We start from the raw sequence: 11,686 nt of genomic DNA, 5'->3' as shown, positions 1-11,686 counted from the left end.
TGTTCTTCTCTGACCACTGCCTCCTGCTGGCCGACTGTCACCTACAGGACGAGCAGCGGGCTGGTAAAGGAACGTGGAAGCTGAACACAAAGCTGTTGACCCCGGGAAACATTGAGGAGCTCAAGAGGGACTACGCAGGTTGGAGAACCGTGAAGCCCCTCTTTGAGTCCCCAGCGGACTGGTGGGAAACAGTAAAGGGGAACATCAAGAGGTTCTTCATCTTCAAGGAGAAAGCCTTTGACAGGATATCACACAGGTATATGAGAGATGTTCTCTCCAAAATGGGCTTTGGGGAGGGAATCTGCAATTGGATCAGACTGCTCTACACCAACATTGTCAGTGCAGTCTCAATCAATGGGTGGGAATCAGATAGCTTCCCAGTCAGATCTGGAGTCAGGCAGGGCTGCCCCCTCTCTCCTGCCTTGTTTGTGTGCTGCATAGAGCCATTTGTCGAGTCCATCAGGAAGGATGCGAGCCTGAGAGGGGTGACTATTCCTGGCAGCGGGGGCCTGCAGGTTAAGGCCTCCCTGTACATGGATGACATCGCCGTTTTCTGATCGGATCCACTGTCCGTGCGCAGACTCATGTGCATATGTGACCAGTTCGAACGGGCCTCGGGGGCCAAGGTAAACCGAGGCAAGAACGAGGCCATGCTCTTCGGGAACTGGGCCGACCAATCCTCGATCTCCTTCACCGTCAGGACCGACCACCTGAAGGTGCTGGGTATTTGGTTCGGAGGGGCTGGGGCGTGCGCCAAGTCTTGGGAGGAGCATATCAGCAAAGTGAGGCAGAAACTGGGCAGATGGAAGCTACGGTCGCTCTCCATCGCGGGAAAAAACCTGGTCATCAGGTGTGAGGCACTGTCATTGCTGTTATACGTGGCACAGGTCTGGCCTATTCCCAGAACCTGTGCCGCTGCAGTCACCCGGGCCATCTTCCAGTTCATATGGAGGTCAAAGATGGACCGGTCCGAAGGGACTCGCTGTACAAAGATCTGGGCAACGGGGGAAAAAATACACCCAATGCCACCCTCACCCTGATGGCCACCTTTGTGTGTGGTTGCATCAAGCTGTGTGTGGATCCCCGGTACGCAAACACCAAGTGTCACTACGTACTGAGGTTCTACCTGTCCCCGGTGTTGCGAAGGATAGGCCTGGCCTCGCTGCCGCGGAACGCTCCGAGTAGTTGGACCGTTCCGTATCACCTGTTCTTCGTGGAGAAATTTATGAAGAAAAACACCTTTGACCACAAGTCCATCAGGAAGTGGTCAGCACGTAGTGTCCTTGAAACCCTTCGGGAAAAGGAGAGGGCGGATCCTATCGAGCAGTTCCCTGAGCAGACTGTCAAAGCCATTTGGCAGAATGCCTCATCGCCAGAACTTTCCAACAAGCGCCAAGACGTGGCTTGGCTGGTGGTGAGAAGGGCTCTGCCTGTGAGATCCTTTATGCACACCCAGACTCTCAGCCGCACCGCACGCTGCCCTCGAAGCGGCTGCGGGGGGGATGAGACTGTCACACACCTCCTTCTGGAATGTGCTTACGCAGAAGAAGTCTGGAGAGGAATGCAGTGGTGTTTGTCGAGGTTCGTCCCGAGCAGCGCCGTGACGCGGGACTCCGTGCTCTACGGCCTGTTCCCCGAGACGCACACCGAGATGAACATCAACTGTGCCTGGAGGATCATCAACTCGGTGAAGGACGCTCTAGGCGGTCCGAAACCTGTTGATCTTCCAGCTGAAGGAGTTGACCCCGACTGAGTGTTGCAGACTGGCACATTCCATGGTCCAGGACTACGTGTTGAGGGACGTGCTGAAGCTTGAGGCAGCTGCCGCCAAGGCGCGGTGGGGAAAGACCACGGTGTAACATCTGCCTGCCTAACAAAGAACAGGGGACCCACGCAGTCATTTGGGCTCTGCTGACGCCTCAGCTAATTATATGGGGATATGATTGAAAAATGTACAGACCTGTATAAAAATGATAAATTCTCATCTCTATGTACATGTTTACATATGTACATGACCAACTGTCCAGACCATCAAATTATTTTATGAATAAAGTATATTTTTGAAATAAAAAAAATCGCCAACCCGGTCAGGTCTGCTCTGGGATTTTAAAAATGTGTTGCTGGAAAAGCGCATCAGGTCAGGCAGCATCCAAGGAACAGGAGAATCGACGTTTCGGGCATAAGCCCTTCTCCATTCCTGAAGAAGGGCTTATGCCACAAACGTCGATTCTCCTGCTCCTTGGATGCTGCCTGACCTGATGAGCTTTTCCAGCAACACATTTTTAAGCCCTGATCTCCAGCATCTGCAGTCCCCACTTTCTCCCAATTGGCTGGATTGTCAAACTATAACTTTGAAGGAAAGAAAATCATGCTCTCTCACACTCCCTGCAGGAAATGTTCGCATTTGGACATTGTAACCTGAAGGTACAGATTCCGCGCCAGTCCCAAGCCACGAGGCGAATAGGTGACTAATGCAATGCCTTCGAACGGTTCTTTTTTGTTAATTTAGCAAATTCAGACAATATAAGTTTTTTTTTAAATCTTAGTGAACATACAATGAACGCAATCTTTATAAAACACGCGCCGGTAATGTAACAATTAGCGCAGGCGTATTTTTTAATTGCCTAGTATTGGGACCTGGAGACTGGGGTTATAAAAGGATTGCGGGAGGGCGCAGCTATCTCTTTGCAGCCTCGGAGGTGATGAGATTAGTGTTTGGGATCGGGCTGGGTGAGGGAGGGTAAGAGGCGCCGGGGTCTGGGCCGTGGGAAACCCCTCGATATTGTTACAGCTCGAGTTGCAACAATGTTGCAGAGTTCTATTTTAGAATGTGGGTCTTAAAGGGATCGCGCGCTCTTGTCAGGGTATCTCAGAATGGAGCATGCTGGGTTTTTTGAGGGGATGGCAGGAGGGGGAGAAGGCTATAAATAAATTTCTGGGGAATTGATTTAATCCCCTCTGAAGGAGAGTGATGTGGTTGACCACGTGTCAGGTTTGGGGTAATGTGCTTTAGTAGGCTCAAAATTATAAGCAGACATGCGGATGTAATTTGAGGCCGGGTTGGCAGCTAAGCGCCGAACCTTCCGAAAGGCAATTTTCTTCGTGGGGGTAAGTGTCCGAGGCGGCTGCTTTGCATGTATTTGATGTTTGAATTGAGATTATATTAAGCTGTCTCAATGGGAAGCTCCTCTGGGGCAGGTCAGGCCTCCTAGCCTGTATCGCACTGATGTTAGCACTGGGCTACCTCCCTTTAGGTAGGGCTACCATGTGCTTATCGGTAACTTTATTGACCGAGTGGAGGCTCGGCAATTATTAATGTTTGAAATGTGTACTTTATATGAAGGCTCCTAAGAATTGCCTAATGTAAGTGTGAATTTGGTGCTTGATTGGATAGAGTCCTTTTGAGCCTCTTACACCACTATTTTCCAAGCATGACTGTCTCCTTTTGTCTACCTTAGGTGTAATATGCACCTTGACCTAAATGTTTTAGGTTTGGATTTTCTTTCTAACACTGCTTTGTTGTTCATTCTCAATCAGCCAAGCTTGTGATTTCCCAAATCTTGGTTCATCATCCCTCGCCCCTGGAATAATTTGTCTATCAAAAGTTTATTACTTAAAATTACTTGATCTTATGCCATCAAATAACTCATGCAGGTTATCTCTCATTCCTAGTGTTCTCTCTACCAGAAGCCGTGCAGTGTACAAGAGATTTTGTGCCTTTCAATGACTTGTAATAGCATTGACTCATAGCAAGGCTTAACGATGACTGGAATGGAATATCTTTAAGCTAGGAAATAACCTTTTTAGATGTGAATATTCTAAGCAGTAGGTCCAATTTCAGCTGTACTTGCTATTCTATTGTGTAACAAACTCATCTGGTACAGTCTGTACAAACGGTTGGTGTACACTAAAGTCACTCCTTGGAACTCAAATCTTGTCAATGCAGCATGTGGTTAAGATTATGTAATGCCTAGGTTTCTATATTCTAAATACAAGTACTTGTTTCTTTTTTTCTAGTTTAATTGATTGACCCTGGATTGAGACTTGATGATGATCAGTTGTAAGTGTTAAGATTTCCTTCTAACATTTGCCCAACTTGCCTTGTGCTATTTCCTTCCTTCAGCTAGCTTCTACATCTTGGCTAGTTTTAGCTTTGAGTGGGCCAAATGGCCTGAGTTATCATTGAGATGGTTTAACAATTGCAATCTAAAAATGTAACTATAATTAGTCACTCATTGGGAGATGACTGGGGTGAGAACATGCCATGATCTTTTTAATCAAACTGATAACATTTTCTGGTGTAGAATGGGGTTTTTTTTACCTCATGGGATTAAGCCATTGCAGGCAGTAAAGATTGGCCTTGCCAATTCTTAATTGCTCTTAAACTGGCTTGTTCAGCCAGGTAGGAGTCGCCCCCTTTCAGGGTCTGGCATCATACTTTGATCACTAGGTTAAGGGTGGCTAATGTCTTTCAAAGGACACTGATCCAAAAGCCCATCTGGATTTAAAGTCCCATGTCCCTACAGTCTGCCCCTCTGGTTGAACAGTTCAGTGGCAATTCCACAATGCCATTATCTTCCCATTGTATTCCTTCATGGGATGCCAGTATAGAACATGAGCAGGATCACTATTGGTGGTTTGATTCAGGGTTGTAAGCAGTAATTTGAAGACTGCTGGTTTTTGGGGCAGAGGGGAAACTGTCACTAAGTATCACATTCAAGCAGTTGTCTGTTTTTGAACATTGTGCAACTGGGAATTGCGGTTATTGAGGCATTCTAAGTAAAATGTTTTCTCTTTTTCTTATTTGTAAACTCTCCTCCCTCTTTAATCTAAATGTGGTGATCACTGCCATAGGTTTTTGAGGAGACTCCTAGCTTTTACCAGTGATGCTTAGCACTGGGCTATGAATGCAGCTGATTTGGAAAGTGCGTCTGCTGAACTGACATATCAGCAGAACTGAGGGAAAGCTTGGGAGGCTCCTCATGAGGCTGTGATACAGGGGTTGGTTACAGGCAGATAATCTGTAGTCAGTTGTTGCCATGAGTACTGGATTGTTAAAGTTGATCAGTCACTAACAGACTTTCTTTTATCAATAGGTATGTCTTCAACCTGAGCATCCAGACAGGTGGACTGAGGGAAGTGGAATGATTTCATCAAATGTATGCTTTTGGAGTGGGAAAAGGGTTTTAATTTTGCCATTTCTAGGCAGAATTTTCAGTCCTAATATCTGCATTAGTTATTGCAAAATTGACGAAGGTGCTTACCAGGCTGCTGAACAATGCTGTTCTTGTGGTTTGGGAATGATTCTCTTTACAAACTGGGATGACATAGTTAATCCATGTCACTTGTAATTGACCTGGTTCATATTCACCTTGTGCAAATTGTAGGTGCCAGCCTTCATGCTGTCAGCTGTTCTAGACAATCTGGATTTTTTGCTGTGATTTATTGTAAAAGTACTGTCTCAATAAAAAAAATTCACTTAACTTAGTGTGGTGTCTCTTATTGGTTTGTAGTGACCTGAATGATATTGAGCTGAGGGATGTGTGCAGTCTTAATTGGCTGCAGTTAATAAATGAATCTGTGGGTGAATGTTTCTAAAAGTCAGCAAGGCTAGTCTAACCATGCAGCTCCCTTGAAGATAGAAGCTGCACTCTGGTATCCTGTGGGAGGCATGGTGGCACAGTGGTTAGCACTGCTGCCTCACAGTGCCAGTGACCCGGGTTCAATACCCACCTCAGGCGACTGACTGTGTGGAATTTGCACGTTCTCCCCGTGGCTGCGTGGGTTCCCTCCGGGTGCTCCGGTTTCCTCCCACAGTCCAAAGATGTGCAGGTCAGGTGAATTGGCCATGCTAAATTGCCCGTAGTGTTAGGTAAGGGGTAAATGTAGGGGTATGGGTGGGTTGCGCTTCGGCGGGGCAGTGTGGACTTGTTGGGCCGAAGGGCCTGTTTCCACATTGTAAGTAATCTAATCTAATCCTGTCTAATTTGCTGACTCATTTCAACACTAGGAAACAGATCACTTGCTCAATTGTCACAATTGAAGGTTGCATGTGGTAGGTGGTGTACATCCTTTTTTTGAAAGGAAATTAACAGGATAAGTTGGACAGTGATTGTGTAAATGCTGATGGGCTGACTATCCTGGCTTCCATTCTGTAAACGTACTACATCAGTTACAAATCCAGAGCTGCTGATAGGGTGTCTGGAGATCAGTTATCACTGCATATGCAAAATGTGGTAATGCTGAATGGGTGTGGGAGCATTGGAGTGCAATTAGTTTAATTCTAATTGGGAATGTTAGGAGTACTGTATTAGGTTTTACAAGTGATTGGTGTTGATTTGGAGGGGGGAGAGAAGACAAGACTAGGGAGGGTCAGCCAATCCATTTCTAATTAGACTAGGAATGGGAAGTGTAATCTAAAGGAGCTGTGAATAACAGCACTATTCAAATTGAGAAATTAGAAATAAACCAAGCCAGCAAGGAAACAATGGGTTGTGATTCTAAGACACTAATTTGCCCAGGCAAAAGATGCAGTGATGTCTCATGATTAAATTTCTTGTTGGAACAATGCAGCAGGCCAAGGACATAGATGGGAGTGAAGTGGCTAATTAGAATAACAGGAGGTTGTTTTATTGGTAATGGTTTCTTAATACAAAACATGTAATAAAATGGTCACTTGTGCTACCACTATTCTGGGAACACTGAGCCAATCTCACTTGATGAGATGGACCATTCTCAGCTGCCACTCGTGTATAAGGCTGTACATTTTGAAAAGTTTTTAACAAAAGTGTTTTATGCTCTACAAAAATGGTCTTGATAGAAATCAAGTAAGATTTAACCTTTGTTATGGAACAACCACTATACAGATTCAAACCTTAGCTGAATGGTTGTCCTGTTTCCATGGAGCTGCTTTGTTCAGTTGGCATGGATGTTCCTGGCAAATGATGGAACAAAATGTTTGATGCAAGCAATCAGTGACTAACCCTCCCCTCTGTTAAGCAGAGCAGTGGGAATGAAGGTGGTAGAGAACCAGTTCTCTTTGATCTTGCTGACTGAACACTGGTTCTGTTTGAATTAATTGCCTTTGTTGAAAGGTACAATGGATTTTTGTTTAGTGCTCCAGTTGTTTTCAGTACCAGACAGGTTTTTTCAAGATTATAAAATTACAAATCTATTTTGGATTTGTCTTTTTTAGTCTGTGACTGCAGCTTGTACCTGCCTCTAATATTTCACTGCAGTTCCTTGGGGTAGTGCTGCTTGGCTCTGTTGCAGGGTTTAAAGAGTTAGAAGCTAATCTACATCACTTTGGCAAGGGCAAGGTTCATAATTCAGTCCACTTCACGATCCAAATTTATATTAAGAACTTTGGTTTCAATTGAATTCTGAATGTGGTGCCAAGTGCTTGGAAATGTTTGAAATGGGCCCTTTAGGTGAGTAATTCAGTACTTTTGGAGTGGGTGGGGAAGTAGAGAAATCTGGCTGCCTAGCAACAAGATGCCCTATGACATAGGCAAACTGTTCCTCTTTTAGAGAGTTAGTCAAGTCGTCGGTGAATGTGCAGTTTCTTAGATAAATTCAAGGAGTGTCTTAAGAACAAGTGATTTAGCAGTCTCATAACATTTAGCACAGGAGAAAATACAAGTGGTAGTTAGGTTCATTTAAACTGTTTCTGGACCCATTTTGAGAAATGGGTGAGCTGAGTTTATGGGGCCTGAAATGTTTCTTTCACTCATACCACTTTTTATGGAATGCAGAAGTCTACAAAGACGTGCCAATTGATTCTTTTTAGCCTTAATCTTTATTTGTAATCGGCCATTTCAACTAGTCCTTATGCACTAAGTTTTTAGTTCCGTTTTGTATAATATGCTGTTTTTAAAAGTATATTGGCAGCCTTGTGAAAATGTTTAGTACTTGACCATAGCAACCAAATTGCAAAAAAAACTGATCTGTCGAGCCATTTTTCAATCTGGAATCATAGGTCATAGATCTATAGCATAGAAACAGCCTTCACCACTTCCTCTGGCAACTCATTCCATACACACCACCCTCTGTGGAAAAAGCTGCCCCTTAGGTCCCTTTTGTATCTTTCCCCTGTCTCCCTAAACTCCCCCTCCCACTCTGCCGAGGATATGGAGGTGCTGGGCCTCCTCCACCACCGCTCCCTCACCACCAGACGCCTGGAGGAAGAATGCCTCATCTTCTGCCTCGGAACACTTCAACCCCAGGGCATCAATGTGGATTTCAACAGTTTCCTCATTTCCCCTTCCCCCACCTCATCCTAGCTTCTAACCTCCAGCAACTCGATCCCCTGACCTGTCCGGACTTGTCCGACCTGCCCAGCTCCTTTTCCACCTATCCACTCCACCCTCTCCTCCCTGACCTATCACCTTCATCTCCTTCCCCACTGACCTATTGTACTCTATGCCACTCTCTCCCCACCCCCACCCTCCTCTAGCTTATCTCTCCACGCTTCAGGCTCTCTGCCTTTATTCCTGATGAAGGGCTTTTGCCCGAAACGTCAATTTTGCCTGTCTTCGGATGCTGCCTGAATTGCTGTGCTCTTCCAGCACCACTGATCCAGAATCTGGTTTCCAGCATCTGCAGTCATTGTTTTTACCTCACCCTCTGAAACAGCTCACCCAAGACACTCAGTTCAAGGGTCACCAGGAATGGACAACAAATACTGATTTAGGGTGTAGGTTTGCTCACTGAGCTGTAGGTTTGATATCCAGACGTTTCATTACCTGGCTAGGTAACATCATCAGTGGCGACCTCCAAACCTTCACAAACCTTGCAACAAATACTGGCTTTGGCAGGGTCACTCTCAACCAATGAATGTAAAAAGGATACATTGCTGCCTGGAAAATCTTACTCTCTGTTCAAGATCCAGGATCTGAATTTTTTAAGTTGAAAGCTGCACTGGGGATGATAATTTTACTTTTGTCTATTTCATCATTTCAACCTCTCTTCATCAAGAGGAGGCTCCTGTGTGGATCCTAATCTATGTGTTCTCTTTAGATGAAAAATTTAATAAAATGGCTGCTTCACCTTCTAAATAATTATCACTTATTGGAAGGGCAATGGGATATGGATGGAGGGAGATTGTTATACAGTCATCCAGGCTTTGGACAAACTACAGCTGGATTACTGTGAACAGTATTGGTTTCCTTATTTAAGGAAGGGTGTAGGACATTGGAAACAGATCAGAAAGGGTTTATCAGACAAATACCTGGAATAGGTGAGTTGTATTAACCGGAAAGATTGGACGCAATTGGCTTATATCCTCTGGAGTTCAGGAGAGCAAGAGGTGACTTGTTTGAAACGTAAGATCCTGCAAGGTCTGTGCAGATAGGTGCATGTTGAGAGGGTGTTTCCTCTTGTGGGACAATCTAGAAGTAAAGGGTCACTGTTTAAAAAGGTGTCACCCATTTAAGGCAGAGATGAGATTTTTTTTCCTCAGTGTTGAGTGCTTGGAACCTTTTTCCTCAAAAGGCAGTGAAAGCAGGGTCTTTGATCATTTTAAGGCAGAGGTAGATGGCTTCTTCATAACCAGGAAGGGATGGTGAAGTGAGAGGGGAAAGATTTAAAACAGATCTGAGGGCTAACTTTTTCATGCAGAGGTGGTGCATGTATGGAACAACCTGCTAGAGAAAGTGGTGGAAGCTGGGGGTAGGCAGGAATGTGGGGTGATCACATCAGCCACAATGTTATTGAGATGGCTCCATGAGTAAAGTGCCCTGCTGCTGAGTCTGTGTAAATTCTAGGCAATACAACTATATCCATGTAATTCAGTCCAACTTGCTTCCTGATGAGCTACGTAAGGGATTGTTGTTGTAATAATGCCATTGTGGTAATGGTCACAGGTCCAGATGAATCCTGTATGGGTTCAAATCTCACTATGGCTGTTGGTGTCATTCAAATTCAATGAGTAAATCTGGAATTCTATTCTCAACATTATTGATTGTTGCAAAACCTCTTGTGGTTTATTAATCTTCTTTCATGGACTTTAGTAAGATCTTTGACAAGTTTCCACATGGTAGACTGGTTAGTAAAGTTAGATCACAAGGGATGCCAATTAGATACGAAATTGGCTTGCTGGTAAGAAACAAAGGGTGGTGTGAGAGGGATGTGTTTCGGACTGAAAACCTGTGACCAGTTGTGTTCCATAGGCATAGGTCCTGGATCCATTGTTGAGGGCCAACACTTTCATGTTTGTATTTGGTATGAACTGCCAGAGGCAGTTACAACATATAAACAATTTGGATGAGAATAAAAGAATACATGTTTAGTAAGTTTGCATATGACTCCAAAATTGGTGGCATAGTGGACAGTGAAGAAAATTATCTCTCAATGGGATTTTGATCAAATGGTTTGAGGAGTGGCAGATGGAGTTTAATTTGGATAAATGAAAGGTGTTGTATTTTGATTAGACAAACCAGGACAGGACTTACACAATAAGCGGTAGGGCCCTGAGAAGTGGTTTCAAGCAGAGAGATCTAGGCATTCAGGTACATAGTTCCTTGAAAAGGTTTGCCACTTGTAGGCAGGTTGGTGAAGAAGGTGTTTGGCACACTTGTCTTCATTGGTCAAAGCATTTAGTATAAAGGTTGCGGCTGACTGGTCTATGGTGAGGCCTGTGTCCAGTTCTGGTCACCCTACGATGGGAAGGATATTATTAAATTGGAAAGTTACTGGGACTGGAAGGTTTGAATTATAAGGAGATGCTGGATACACTGGGACTTCGTCCCCTGGAGTACAGAAGGTTTAGGGGCGACCTTGTAGAATTCTATAAAATCATGAGGGACATAGATAAAGGGAAAGTAGAAGTCTTTTCCCTGAAGTAGGGAACTTCAAAACTAGAGGGCATAATTTTAAGGTGAGAGGAAAAAGATTTAAAAGGGACTTGAGGGGCAACTTTTCCACCTAGAGGGTGGTTAATGTGTGGAATGAACTGCCAGAGGAAGTAGGAGATGTGGCTGCAGATATAACATTTAAAAGACATTTGGACAGGTAAGGTTTAGAGGAAAATGGGCCAAATGCAGGCAAATGGGACTAGTTTAATTTGGAAAACATGATCAGCATGGATGAGTTGAGTTGAAGGGTCTGTCCATGCCGTATGACTCTAGTGAAGAAAATATGCTGTCCTTGTCTGGTCTTAACTACATGTGACTCCAGACCCACAGCAACGTGGTGAATCTGAAATGGCAGAACAAGCCATTCAGTTCAAAGTCTTTGATTTTTAGTTTTATTCCATTCACCAAGCATGGAGGGGGTGGGTTTAGACACTGTTTAGATGACATTCGTCACACATTTGAGAGTTCAGGAATCCACTTGAAACAATGGACCACGAGAAATCTGTCGTTAACTGTCACAATGTCGGTCTTTTTACAAGGTTACTATACCCTTGAGTTTTTTTATCCAGAGAGGGAGTAATTGGCCAGGCTCCAACTAGGCTGGGTTTGAAAGGTTTATTGGGGCCCTTTTTATTTTCCCCTCACAGGTAATGCCTCCGGCCTGAGGCTTTCATGTCTTAAAAAAAGGTATAATCAAAGGGGCATGGGCAGCTGGCTGTGTAGCTAGCCTTTGTTTAGATTAAAGGTTTTGATTCAGTTCAGCAGCAGTGTGTGAGAAGAAAGGCTGAGGGAGCAAGTCCAGTCGGGTTCTCTCTCTCTCTCTCTTTAACTTC

General features: G+C 44.5%; 1 long non-coding RNA gene across 1 annotated transcript; it reads left to right on the top strand.

The window, feature by feature from the left end:
- The first annotated feature begins 2,713 nt into the window (after positions 1-2,713).
- LOC122541971 (uncharacterized) lies at positions 2,714-5,483 on the top strand. The gene is made up of 3 exons (XR_006309730.2): positions 2,714-3,108; positions 4,018-4,060; positions 5,097-5,483. It is a non-coding gene; the product is annotated as an uncharacterized LOC122541971 (long non-coding RNA).
- The last annotated feature ends 6,203 nt before the right edge of the window (positions 5,484-11,686 follow it).

This window comes from Chiloscyllium plagiosum, unplaced genomic scaffold (genome assembly GCF_037043375.1).
Source record: "Chiloscyllium plagiosum isolate Xiang-an unplaced genomic scaffold, Cpla_swu_hap1 HiC_scaffold_33, whole genome shotgun sequence".
NCBI lineage: Eukaryota > Metazoa > Chordata > Chondrichthyes > Orectolobiformes > Hemiscylliidae > Chiloscyllium > Chiloscyllium plagiosum.
The sequence above is the reverse complement of the archived record's forward strand: the minus strand, read 5'-3'. Positions and strand labels throughout refer to the sequence as shown.